The sequence below is a fragment of the Myotis myotis genome, unplaced genomic scaffold, assembly GCF_014108235.1.
Source record: "Myotis myotis isolate mMyoMyo1 unplaced genomic scaffold, mMyoMyo1.p scaffold_m19_p_2, whole genome shotgun sequence".
Taxonomy (NCBI): domain Eukaryota; kingdom Metazoa; phylum Chordata; class Mammalia; order Chiroptera; family Vespertilionidae; genus Myotis; species Myotis myotis.
In genome coordinates this window covers 203,792,890-203,807,013 of record NW_023416324.1, presented here as the reverse complement: position 1 = coordinate 203,807,013, position 14,124 = coordinate 203,792,890, and the positions used below count along the sequence as shown (strand labels likewise).

The 14,124-nt window shown below is 38.3% G+C and overlaps 1 pseudogene; it reads left to right on the top strand.

Annotated features, from left to right (window-relative positions):
- Positions 1 to 13,145: 13,145 nt before the first annotated feature.
- Positions 13,146 to 13,661, top strand: LOC118675791 (annotated as a pseudogene).
- Positions 13,662 to 14,124: the final 463 nt, after the last annotated feature.

Sequence of the window (14,124 nt, the reverse complement as noted above, 5' to 3'; positions counted from 1 at the left end):
ATATGCTAAATGTCCGACCATCCCACTGGTTGCTATGACATGCACTGACCACCAGGGGGAAGAGGCTCAACTCAGGAGCTTTTGAGCTGCAGAAACTTGGCAGCGGTGGTTCTCAGGTGACGCACCCCGCATCCAGAGAGGAGGGAGCCTGATTCCTTGTGGGGCCGCGCGATTCCACCTTCAGCCATGGGTTATGTTGTTGCTGGGCACTGTCGGGCCAGAATCTGGTTTACTGCACACTTACGTTTGCATTCCACACCCTGTACGACAGCAACTTTGCAGAGTACCCTCTTGTACTCCGAGACCCCTCAGGGGATGTGGGAGAGCCGGTTTTGGCCTGATCCCGGCAGGCCAGGCTGAGGGACTCTACCTGTTGGAGGGACCCCACTCACGCTGCAGATGCCAGGGAGGGACCATGAGACATTGGCTCCAGAAAGTGTCCAGCCCATCTCGTCCAGTCCTACCCCACTGGCCACCTTCTAACTAATTTCCTTTCAATGTACATGAATCCATGCACCAGGCCACTAGTGATGAATACAATCAGGAACATGGATCGTCCAATGACAAAATTAGTGTGTTTTCATAGAGGGTCTTCACTCAGCTCAGTTACACTCTTTTAATAATTCTCAAAGAAATTGCATGTGATAAATAGTGGGTTTTTTTCAGTTTAATTTCTATGTAGGTAGTCATAGATAGTATGAGAGTAAACTCTTGAAAATGCAAGGGCTACCTCAAAACATATCAGAAAATCACTTCTATGCAAAAAAAAAAAAAATGATTTTCAATTACTTCATTGTGTTATTTTCTGGTTGCCTGGTAATTAATTTGGTTATTTTCTATCCACTCTATTTTGTTTTAGCCCTACTCTGCAAAGAGCATGATTATCATTTTGTGTGCTGAAGAGGAGACAAATATTATGTCTGGCATTCTTGTGGATGAAAGGCCAGTGAAAGCTATACTCTGCAATTGTCTGCAGTGATGTGTGTGTATGTATGTATGACAGACGGGTGTAGGGGCTTTCTCATATCTTCTTGACTCAAGAGCTTTCCTAAAATTTTGCAACATCAAACAAATGACATGCCACTACCCTAGCAAAGATAAGTCTTTCTGGAAGGATGAAAATACACAAAATAAGCTCTATAAATAGGGGTAATGATGCAAACTAAAGCAACTCTCTCCATTGTGTTTAAGTTAAAGGAAGACATACTGGTACCTACAGCAGTAGAAGATATATCAGATTTGTATGATCACATACAACATGTGATATAATGCATCACCCGCAGTTAAACATGATGCTAAAGAATGCTTTCTGCCTTTATAAATCAGCTTTTGGTTGAAACCAAAGAAAAAGCCTTACCAAACTGAAGCATAAGCAGACTTTTTAGAAGAATGTGAGAAATCAAAATGTCCAAGAACTAAGTGAGGTCTAGCACATATCATGTCTTAAACATCAAGATTCCTCTGTTCGGGGTGTATGGCTGTCATAACCACTGTTGTCACTGAACTCTTCTTGCTACACTAGGCACTTCCTCCTCCTCCCTTTGAATTCTCAGGTTACCCAATAAAACTATTAACTAATAATGGCCAACTGCCCCTGCATCTTATGTTAGTTTCTCACCAATCAGCTACCACATGGTGTGTTCATTGCCCAAGCCTCAGGCACATGCCTATAGGTTATTAAAGAAGGAGGAGAGAAGATATTTTCATTTAACATAGATGGTGGGAAGAACGTCCCGCAACCCAACCTGCCAGTAAAGGTGTTCAGAGGTTGTTTACTAGATATAGCTGAGTCATACTATGGTTCACCACTTTGGCTGCTCAAAAAAAATGTGTGTACATTTCCCACCACAAATACACTTAGAGAAACTGATCCCTCTGGCAATGTAATAGAAGATGTTACATGGGAAATAATATTATTCCTTTCTATATCAACATGTCTCAAGACAAAATACGTTTTCTTGAGTTTGATGTAACAGAAAATTAACCACTTATTGAACTTGCACTACAGAATTAATCTTCCAGCATAGTTGAGTCAGCATTCTTTACTAAGTGCATGATTGATTAAATTTACTACATGAACACCTATATTTGAACCAAAATAAAATCAGAATAATTATAGAGACATGATTAATTATAATGGAATATTTTGTGAAATATTTTATTCTTAAAATAAGGTTATCTTTTTATAATAGATTTTGTTCCATCAATGTGTGGTATTCCTTTTTGTCATAACCAGAAGCTATTTTAACATGGGAGATATGTTTCATCTGTATGCCAAGACTACATGCTTTTCTGATTTTCTGGAAGGTTTCACAAATGCTGTATAGAGGCTCTTATTTTAAGCTTTACCCGATTGGCAGCTATCCTTGATAGAATAAACATCCTCAGGAATGCCATGTAAAGAGAAAATAAATTATCTTCAAAATGCACTTGAATGTAAGAAATAGGTTAAACATATCTGTCTGACTACAATTTATATTGTAAAGTCAGAATATCATATTGTTGCAAAAACTTTATAATTTAATAGACAAAATGGATTTTTTAACTTTCTTATGATAATATAGGGTATGTATAAAAACAATTGCAAAAAACAGAAAATGCACTCTTTATGTAGTCATTATAAAGCAAACAATCATGAAACTAAGACAACAAAAATAGTGGCAGAATCCTGGAGGACTGTTAAATGCCTCTCCCTAGTCACAATTCTCTCCTCCCTAAATTAACTGCTATCCAAATTTTCATATGAAACCTTCCTTGTGTTTGTTATATTTGTGTTATAGACTTTGTATATTTTAGAATCAGAATTAAGTATAGGATGACTTGAAAATAAGGGTGAAAGACTAACCAAATATTTGTATGAATATATGCATAACCCATCAACACATACAATACGGCAGTAGGCCTGGGGGCGGGGAGTATGGGTGTGAGCAATGGTGGGGGGAAAGGGGCTATCTGTAGTACTTTCAACAATAAAGATAAATTAAAAAAAAAGAAAATGTAACTAAAAGTAATACAATGAAAATGAGTATGCTGAAGAAGAAAAGTTCTGAAACTCACTGCAGAAAGATTTAAAGTTCAGAGTTCTAGTTGGATTTTAAAGAAAATTCCCCATCAGTGAGGTGACCAACAAGCAGAAGATACAGATTTCATTCTTCCTACTCTTAGTTGTCAGGGGTTGAGTGGGAGCATTTGTTTTGCTTGTTTCTTTGCTTTTAAATGCTAATTGTGCGCTAAATTTTAAACAGTGCTAAAAGTAGCCCTGGCCAGTGTTGCTAAGTGGTTAGAGTGTGGGCCCCTACACCAAAGGGCCCCAGGTTTGATTCTGGTCAAGGGCACATATCTGATTTGCAGGTGGATCCCTGGCCCTGGTTAGGGTTCCAGTGGGAGAGAACTGATGGGTGTCTCCCTCTCTCTCCCTCCCTTCCACTCTTTCTAAAAATCAATGGGGAAAAAAATCCTTGGGTGAGGATTAACAAAATAAAAATAATAAAAGTAGAGTTAGACTAATATTTTAAGCTATATTCAATCCAAAGTAACAAATAGTCAGGAGTCTAAAGATAGGAATAGATGGTTATTTGAGAAAATCAGATAAAATGAGATAAGGACTAAAAACTAACATTTTACACACACTGAAGTATTATTTACATTAAACTTGTAGTAGTAACCATTGTACTTTCTCTTTCACATCTTTACCTGTTGACTTTGACCTGTTTCAGTCAGTGGAATCCAATGGCTTTCAGGGAGTGTGGTCAGATAGCCTGCCTAGTATCCATTCGTCTTTGACTTGACCTCTCAGGTTGGAGAAAATTAAGCCAGGCTCTCTATTTCTTCTTCCCATACTGTTGCATAAATTCACAGATTGAAAATTTTCTCTTTGAGGAGTCTGACCTGTTTTACTTTCTCATTTCTCGTCCTCATATTGAAAGGGGAGTTCTTAGTCTCTTGTTTAATTCCAAGGTGGTGTGATAAACTCAGATTTATGACTTTAATCTGCTTACACAGGAATTGTGAGATCACATTTCAACCACATTGAAAAATTGAATTAATAAAAGCATTTGTTTGTGTATAGCCCTTTGGCCTCACGATCTGATAGACCTTTAAAAGTGTTACTTGAAGGGACATGCAAGCTTTAGATAAACTTGCCAGAAAGAATTATACAGTGATTAAAATTCAGCAATGTATGCTTGGAACAAAACTGGTTCTTTTCTTTCTCCATTTTGAAGGGCAAAAAAGGAAAGCTGTAAAGCAAAACAAAAGGCAAGAAACACCATGGCAGATAATATTTTCTCATATTTTTAAGAAACTTGGGCCCAGGAAATAGAAACTCCAATTTACTTTTAAAACTTATGATTTGGCTCAGCCAACGCGGCTCAGTAGTTGAACATCAACCTATGAACCAAGAGGTCACAGTTTGATTCCTGGTCAGGGCACATGCCCAGGTTGTGGGCTCACTCCCTAGTGTGGGAGTGCAGAAGGCAGCCTATCAATGATTCTCTCTCATCATTGATGTTTCTCTCTCTCTCCATCTCCCTTCCTCCTTGAAATCAATTAAAATATATTTTTAAGAAATAAAACTTGTGATCTGTGTTTGAACCCAGGGCTGCTCCCCTCTCTATTTGACTCTCTTCTCAAAAAAAAAATTATATTAGCATTGCATCTATTTAGATGACTCACATCTCATCTACACTTTGTGCACTTTATATTTATTCATCTAAATTAAAATTAAGCCTTCTTTCGCTCCTAAAAAAAGTGTAGCCTCTCTGACCACTTTAGGTTAAATAGGTTTAGATATTCTTTCTAATCAAGTAAATCTAATTATTTACTATGTACAAGAGTTCAGTTAGGGTTTAGAGATTAATATGGAACAAGAGTTCATTAGAGACCAGTGTTTCATATATTCAAATAAGTAAAGTTATAAACCAAGCTACAAACTGCTACAAGAAGTCATATTATGTCTAGCTATCTTGACAAATATGTTTTCATAATGACTGTAGTGCTGGATTCAAATTTTGACTTGATTTCTCAGAGTTCCTGGACACTAGTGTGCAGTCTATTCTTTTTCTCCCCCGACCTGGTGGTGCCATGGTGGTTGAGCTCCAGCCTGCAAGTCCAGCTCTATCTATGCCACTTATAAATAGTTTTCTCTGAGCCACATCCCAGGCCTTATGGCTACACATTATAGTATATTTTTCTTTAAGGAGAATTGATACAAGTAGAGAATTATGCAGGCCCTGCATGTAGCTTCAGGGTTGTTGGGCAAAAGTTCTAGAATCATTGGTATTCAGAGAGTGGTTTAGAAGGGAGGATGCTGGTAGGACATATCTCAGTGGCCCAGCAGGTTGCTGGCTGTGGGGTTGGACTATGGATGGAGGAGAGCCAATGTGGTGTACAAAGAGAGTACACCATCCTATTTTTTATTTGATGAAAAAGTCTTCATCTCATTCATTTTTATATCCCCAGTGTTATTTGATGCTCAACAAGTTTGCTTTATTTTAATTATTATGGTTGAAGAGGACATTCAAACGTAGAGACAATATAATTGTGACTAAGACCATGTAGCCAGTGACTGTCAAAAACAGAGTTCAAATTCAGACTTTACAATTTGTGTCTTCTGCTATGAAAGTCCCTAGTATTGTTTCACATCTATATATATATATATATATATATATATATATATATATATATATATATATATATATATGGCTAATATGCTAAGTGTCTCTCTGCCACTCCACCGGTCGCTATGACACGCACTGACCACCAGGAGACAGATACTCAACGCAGGAGCTGCCGAGGTGCAGTGACTTGGCAACGGTGGTTCTCAGGTGACACACCCCGAAACAAGAGAGGAGGAAGCTCGATTCCTCACGGGCTGCTTGATTCCACCTTCAGCCATGGGTTATGTCGCTGCTGGAGCACTGTCAGCCCCGAATCTGCTTTACTGTACATTTGCATTTGTGTTCCACACCCTATATGACAGCAACTGTGCACAGTGCCCTCTCGCACTCCGTGACCCCTCATGGGATGTCGGAGAGCTAGTTTCTGCCCAATCCCCACAGGCCAGGCCGAAGGACCCCATCTGCTGGAGGGACCCCACTCACTCCACAGACGCTGGGGAGGGACTGCGGGAGGCAGTCTCCAGGGCATGTCTGGCCTGTCTCGCCCAGTCCCTCCCCACCGGCCACCTTCTAATTAATTTCCTTTCAATGTGCACGAATCTGTGCACCAGGTCACTAGTTCCTTTATAATAAAGAACATAAAAGTAGAACCATAAGAAGTGTTAAGCAATCACAGGCCTGGTATATTAAAGGATCCCAGCTGATGGAAAGGTTAAAGTACCCTTTGATGAAGAGTTACATTTTTATGGAGAAAGTCTGATGGAGACAGAATCACTCAAGTCTGAATATGATTTAGTTAAGGCTGTGAAAAGAATTCTTAAAGGGGAAAGGAACAATCAGCTCCTTATTATATTGACCTAATTTACCCCAAAACATATATACATATATATATATTTTAAAATTTCAACTCAAAGGGAAAGGAGTCAGCAATTAATTGAGATAATAAAGGTCATGAAATTATATTTAAATACATTGTATCTTCAAACTTTCTCAACAATAAGACCATGTGTAAATTAAAATGTTTATAAATTGTTTTGAAGACAGTCTCAGGTGAGCCTATTCAAACCAACACATTTAATCAAGATTTAATCTAGCATAATCAATCTTTTTTAGATATCACCCTCATGTTAAGGAAAATACTTGCAGTGCATATCTACATGTATGCATTAGGGTTAAAAATTATCTGTCTCTTATTTAATTGGATAAAGGTCACAGGCAAATTATGGTGCCAACCACAAAAGAATTTTCCTTCCAAATATTATGGGGAAAAAATCTCATTTCTGTGGAGGCAAGGGGTCTGCTTAAGTGTTTAACAGAGCGGGATTTAATGGGAGAAAGAAAGGATGACTCTTCACTCCTGTGATAACAAGTCCTATTTGTCCCAACTGGCATCAGCAGGGGAGGGAACCATGACCCTAATATGCAAATAAACTATCCTGGTGCAGAGTGTGCATGCAAAAAGATAAGCTGGCTAGTGGCTGAGTAATTATAGTAACTCAGGGTGTGTAAATATAGTCTGTGGACCAAAGAAGCATAAATAGGTGCAATAGAAATGGTACCGTTAAGAAAATATGCCTGTGGGTCCGATGGCACTACACAGACACCGCGAAGAACTTAGTTGTTCACAGCACAAAAATCGCAAAATCAAGAAAAATGTTGCTCTTTTGAATAACAACTGTTAAACCACATTCAAAGTCAATTGTTAACTAAAGCCTCCTTAGGTATAGCTCATTATCTAAGATGAAAAAATTACATAACAGTCCATTCCAAGAATGCCTTTTTATTAAAAAAATAATAATAATAACAACCTAAGCAATTGTTGTATATTTCCTTTCTTTTCTCTGGGAGGTAACAATGAACCACCCAAGACTTGATAAGGATAAATTTCAGAAACAACGGAGTGAAGTGGAAGAGTGTCTCATTATCAGGAGTACTGCATTATAGCCTGGCAATTTGAAAGCTGCTCCTGCCAAGTTCATGTTAAGGCGGCAGGGCAAATGGATAAATAGGCCTCTTGCTCTTCCAACCATCTTTAGTTAGGTGCCTAATTCTTAAGGTTATTCAGAATTATTATTAGGTACATTTGATTTTCTAAAAACTTGCAACTTAAACCAAATGCATACTCTAACATGGATTCCCTAGAAATATTTTTGTTAATTGTTTATTTTTTTTTTCAAATTAGAGCCTTGAGATTACCCACATTTAGATTTCTCCCACATACAAAGAGATACATTTACTCTACTATAGGCTCTTGTAAATGACCAAACAATGCATACTTCAAGCCTTCCTGGTGGGCAGCAGATTATCAATGCCAGACTATTGTACAGGAATCTCGGTTGAAAGCAATAGAGTATGATTCTGTCTTACTAAGCATAAACTAATTTTATTAAAACAATACTGGACTTGTTAAGACTTTGGTGGGTAGCATGGAAAACAAAAAGAGATAAAAAATGGTAAAGAGCTGGACTTAAAACTCATTTCATAAACCAGTCTGAACACCATACAACACAACTGCCCCAACACTTAGGTGGATGCAGTGCGCTAACACTTAACATGTTATGCAGCCATCCTTCTGAAGAAATGAAAGGAAAGCTCAGGGATTTTGTTTTATCAGCGGAAATACTACTGCCACTGGGCACAGAACAGCAATGCTGATACATACCACAGGCACTGATGCCTTATAAATTGGATGCTGATGCTGCAATTACTGTCCCTACTGCTCACCATCTGAGTAAAGTCTTCATTACTCTACTACTTTGTCATATTAGCACTAACTTTGGAGTATGAGGTGTGTGCACTGGCTGTTTGAGCTCTAATCTAGTTCCAACATCCCAGTTCCCACACAACCCAAGAGAGTAAATGTATGTTTGTGTTTTTATTTGTTTTGCATGTTTATTTGTTTGTTTTTTTCTTTTAAATTTCTACAGTGGGAGTGACTTCTCTCACTGACCAAGACTCACAAGGTGGGAAAATTAGGAACAAATGACTATTGTCCATTAGGGTCATGGATCACACTAATGTCTCCTTTATCTTTCTTGAGTACACTTTGCTGTACAGAATTATCTTAAGTAATTTGATGCCAGATGCTGCTAAAAATAGAACAAAACAAATAACAACAGCGAAAACAAGAGTAACCAAAAATTATTTTATTAACGTTGTCTACTTTGTGATGAAATATAAGTTCTGCATTCATCCCTAAACGAAAGATTGAGGCTTTCAAAATTTAGCATAATAGAGAGAAATGTTCTCAACTTGATAATGAACATCTACAAAAAACTTATAGCTAACATTATACTTGATGAGAAACTAGATGCTTTCCCACTAAGACCAGGAACAAGGCAAGAGTATCTCTTATTACTCCTTTCAACAATGCGCTGGAAGTCCTAGTGATAACCGGAAAGGTGAGACGAGATGTTTTCCCGGGGTCATGTGACTCCAAAGAATGAGCTACACAGACCAGAAGATTTAAGCAAAGTGTGGAATATTTATTACAAGCAGATTCAGACTCCCCACACGGGGAGGGGGAACCAAGAATGGACTGCCTGTTAAAGCCTTGTAGTCCAGGGGTATATGTTTGCTACAAGCTGCTCTATGTCTACCTGTTTCATCAGCTGATTGGTTCCCTCAATTGTTTTTGCCCAGCAATGGGCCTAAACTTTCCCTGTTTATATGTGTTCTTTCTCGGTTCCTATGCTGGACTTTTTCTGTTTCTATGCGTTCGTACACCTTGTTGCAGCAGGCCCTCCCTTGGTTTCCCATGCCTCCTGCTTTGAGTCCAGAAACATTTGATTATTTCTGCTTGGTTGGTTCCTATGGTCAGGCTGGCTCACACTGCCACGTCTGCCCCTGCCTATGTTCCACCTGCCTTTGTTTTCCACTGGATCCCTGCCCTATCTGCCTGTGTTTCAAGTTAACCTTCTCACTAGATAATGCAATAGACAAAATGTATACAGATTGAAAGAAAATACAGTTGTTTGCAAGTGCCATGATTGCCTACACAGAAAATCCTGAAGAATCAACAAACACGCACGCACTATACTAATAAGCAATTATAGTAGAGTTTCAGAATCCAAAAGTAATATGCAAAAGTCAATTGCTTTCCCATATAGTAACAATAATGGAGTCGAAAATTAAAAGAACAAAAAAGCAAATTAATTTGTTATAGATATACTATAATTTACTCTTAAAAAGATCTCTTTCTTACTATCTTAATCTACTGTGATTGGTTCATTTGTCTTAGCTCTTCCTAAAATCTCCTCAATCTAACATTTTAAATTATGTTCTGTGAATGAAAACTTTTCTTTATGGATAGAAACAGTAATTGAATATTTTACTTTTTAAATATTTATTTCCCCTAGTCTCTCCATAATTTTTGAAAAGGAAATTGGTTATTTTCTCAACATAATTCATTTTCTTATGAACAGGTTTTAAGTAGTTTAGGCCTGATTATACAAAAACTTATAAAAGATAAAGTTTGAAAATTCAAGGTAAGATGCTAAATACTTTACATATTTCAAACCAAGTTACTAATAGTTACTGATATATTAACTAAAAATGAGTGGCAATCATCTACAGCAAACAATTCTTACATATGAGAGAGGTTAAAGTGGAAGAGGACAAAGCTAGACAGCTCCTATAAGCCTCTTGTACTGGGTGATCATTGGGGTTATGGTGGTAGAGCCTGCTCAACCTGAAGTTTGAGATGTATTTACCCTAATTCTATGGTTGATCAGAATAACCACTGAATGACAAATCTCAACCTTGACCATATTTGATCTCTGCCTAATAGAGTATTGATCAGGGCTCTCTAAGTTTTTATGGATGTAGGAATGATTCTTAGCACTCGGAGACTCACATTCAACAACACCATACCTGAAATACCTTGGGTTATTACTTTTGTCTTTAATAAAAATTAACATCAATTCAGTATTACTACATAGTAGAAACAGAAGTTTAAAAATCACTTGAACAAAAGTGAAATAAAATGCCAGTCCAAGGGACAGGAGGTCAGAGTGGGAAGGAAGGAGGGAAGGAAGGAAGGAAGGAAGGAAGAAAGGAAGGAAGGAAGGAAGGAAGGAAGGAAGGAAGGAAGGAAGGAAGGAAGGAAGGTGGTATTTACCCTTTTTGTTTGATTTTGGTCAGAGAGAGTGTTGGTCAGGCCACTTTTTCGGACCAACCTACTGCCTTCTGTTCTGCTATTTACCTGTTCCAGGAAGGTGGATGGAGTCCTGAACTATCATATACCCTGAAGTAGCCATTTCTGATCAAGCAAAGTTGATGAGTAGCTTAAACAATAGAAGTTAATTTTCTTACAGTTCTGAAAGCCAGTGTCTGAGATCAAAAGGTCAGCAGGTTTGGTTTCTTCTGAGGTCTCTCTCACTGGTTTGCAGATGGCTGTCTTCTTATTGTGTACACATGATTGTATGTGTGTGTGTGTGTGCGCGCGCGCATGTGTCTGGTACTTTCCCTCTGTGTCCAAATATCTTATAAAAATCTGAGATTGGATTAAGCCTCACCCTAATGACTCCCTTTTAAGTTTATTACTTCTTTAAAGACCCTCTATCTAAATAAGGTCAAATTCCAAGCAAGGTACTGGAAGTTAGGGCTTTCACATGAATTTTGGGTGAACACAATTCAGCCCATAACAAGGGGTATTTCTGAAATGCAATGGCAATCCTATTTGCCACCTTTGTTTCCTAGCATCGATCCCTCTCTTTTGCTGCAGCCTTGGGTTCTGTTACAGTATCAGAAAATCAAGCAGGGCACATTTCCGGAAGCTCAAGCTCATTTTCCTGCACTGCCATGCTCCTGGCCCCCGCCCTCATTCCCGGAGCTTAGCCATCTCTGCAGAGAGCCATTTCTTCCCCACCAGGCCTAATTAGCAAAGTTTTTAAGAACCATCAGATAGAGTAAATCAGACTACTCTGGAGCCTCTTTATGAGGCAAAACTTGTCTTCATTTGAAGTTTAGATGAGATAATTTAGAAAACACATTACTCTATTAATTCCCCCCCCCCCCCCTTGATCCTGATTTTGTTTTAAGTGACTTATGGTTTTGGCTCTGTAGGATACGCACATTATCATCACATATGAATAAAGAAGACAGGGGGACAGGAACATAAAAGACTCAAGAAAGTACAAAAAATTATTAAAAATATTCGAAATGCTTTGTTTGGAAAGGAAGTGCTCTGTATCCAGTCTGGCGCCTGAAGTTTACAAGGAGATAAACAGTGTTACTCATGGATAATACATAATTAATTAAACCCAAGGCAGTAATGGCAAATCTCTAGCCTTTCAAGGAAGTAAAAGTAGGAAAGATAGTAACTAGTAAACTCAGTAAGCTGTGATTCAAACTAGCTATATCTTGTTGTTTTTAAAAAATACCTATTTATATTGATTTTAGAGAGGAAGGGAGAAGGAGAGATAGAAACATCAGTGACGAGTGAACCACTGACTGGCTGCCTCTTGCACACCTCACACTGGGGATCCAGCCCACAACTCGGACATGTGTCCTGACTGGGAATTGTGACCTCTTGGTTCATAGATCGATGCTCAATCATTGACCCATGCTGGCTGGCTGGACAAACTAGCTGTATGTTTGAAATAGAGTCAGCATCTTAAATTGTACCTTAAATTATTGCTTTACATAAATAATCCTCTGTGGTTGATGGATTTTGTTTTTCATTCTTAAGTTTCTTTCCTTCTCTTTTTTTCTGCTCCACTATTTTTAATTTTCCAATCCTTTATAAAGGCAATTTTTTTTTATCTCTGAGGAATCTTTATTCTGTTCCTTAGAGTTCACCTTTGGCAAGTAGTAAATTGGTGACTCACCTTGATAATAAGATTAGACAATAAAGCTGCCATTAGTGGGTTTTCAGCTGTTTTCAGAAGTGCTGATAAGGCATCTGGCAAAGCTTTGTCATGACCTTGGAAGAAAATGTGCCAGACTCATAGCCACTATGTGTGCCAATATGAATAGTTCTAACAAAAGTGGTTTTATTCCCCAGGGGGAGAAAGTAATCTAAATATATAAGCTGAACTACTTGTATTCTATTTGTTAGTCTCCACCCACACTTAATGCTGTTTTTATGAAGATTCTTTTCTCTACCGATGCTTCTCATCCTGTAAAGCTGTCCTTATCATCTCTATGAATATGGACCATCCATCCATCAGTCCAGCAGAAGAAACCAAACCTGCTTACACTTTCATCTCAGACATCCAGCTTCAAAAACTGTAAGCAAATAAATGTATGTTGTTTAAGCCACCCAATCTGTGGTATGTTGTTATGCCAGGCCTCCCTAAAGTCATAATGTTGAGTTTTAACCTCTACAAATCAAAATTTCACCATATATGGAAAATGAGTTGTCATCAAGGTTTAGTTGATTCTCTTACTTATATCTTCAAATATAGTGCTGGCTTTGCCTCAGGATTGCCAGGCAAATGTTCCACTTAGTGAGTATGACCACTGGGAAAATATTCTCTTAAAAAGTCAGACTACTGTTTATTCCTGATTTTCTCTAAAGCTCAGATGGCAGCCCAGCACCCCCTCTCTGAAGAGTGTAGGGTTGCCATTAATCACACAGCATCTTATGAGCTGCACGTCAGTGATGCTCATTTATCTATGGCCTGTTACTACATTGAAGGCCCAGAAGGACCAAGTTTTGCCACATTCTTTGCAAATCAAGCTGAGGTGAAGGGAGGGAATAGAAAGCAATTCATAGGATATCTCAGAGAGTATGAGAGAAAAATCTGCCTTCTGGTGACTAAGAGGCCTGAAATAGATAACTAGGGAAATAGCATACAAGCTCTAGAGTCTGCTCTGGAATTGGAAAACCAGTGAACCAAGATCCTGCTAGATGTGAAGACCACAGCTTCTGCCAACAGTAACACTAATGTCTTATGCTTCATGGGAAAGTACCTGGATGAACAGAAGGATAACACAAGCTACCCGCAATGCTAACTAGTGTATCACCAGGAATTAGAAATGCAGGCCCAGGAGGAGGAAGACCCATTGAAAAAGCCTGCGGACGTGTTAGGTAAATAGACCCAACATCTAAAGGCAACAAAGCAAGTCTTCCCGTTGTCGTAGGTCCCAAAATCAGCCACTTAAGAATCTTAATCTTCTCTGTGTGTCAGAAGACTGCTTTCCTTCATTGGTGTATGTACAAATAAAGCTGTATTTGCATTATATATAAAAAAGTGATTCTGTATACTGTTGGGCACATGTCCTCCTCAGTGTACATTTCCTCCTATTTTATAATTTTCATGGGGAGCTTATCTTCAGTTAGTTTTTCTATAGGTATCATATTTGTCTTCTTCTGGGTGTCCCTATGGCTTTCCCTATAAAAAAGCAATTGTGTTTTTTAGCATACAGGCTTGGCTGCAGTACCAAACAATCAAAGCATATTGGCAACTTAAATGATTTAAAAATGTGTTACTATGTTTCATAGCAATCTAATATTTAACCGTCCTAAGAAGATATGGCTGCACCATTGTGTTCGGAATCA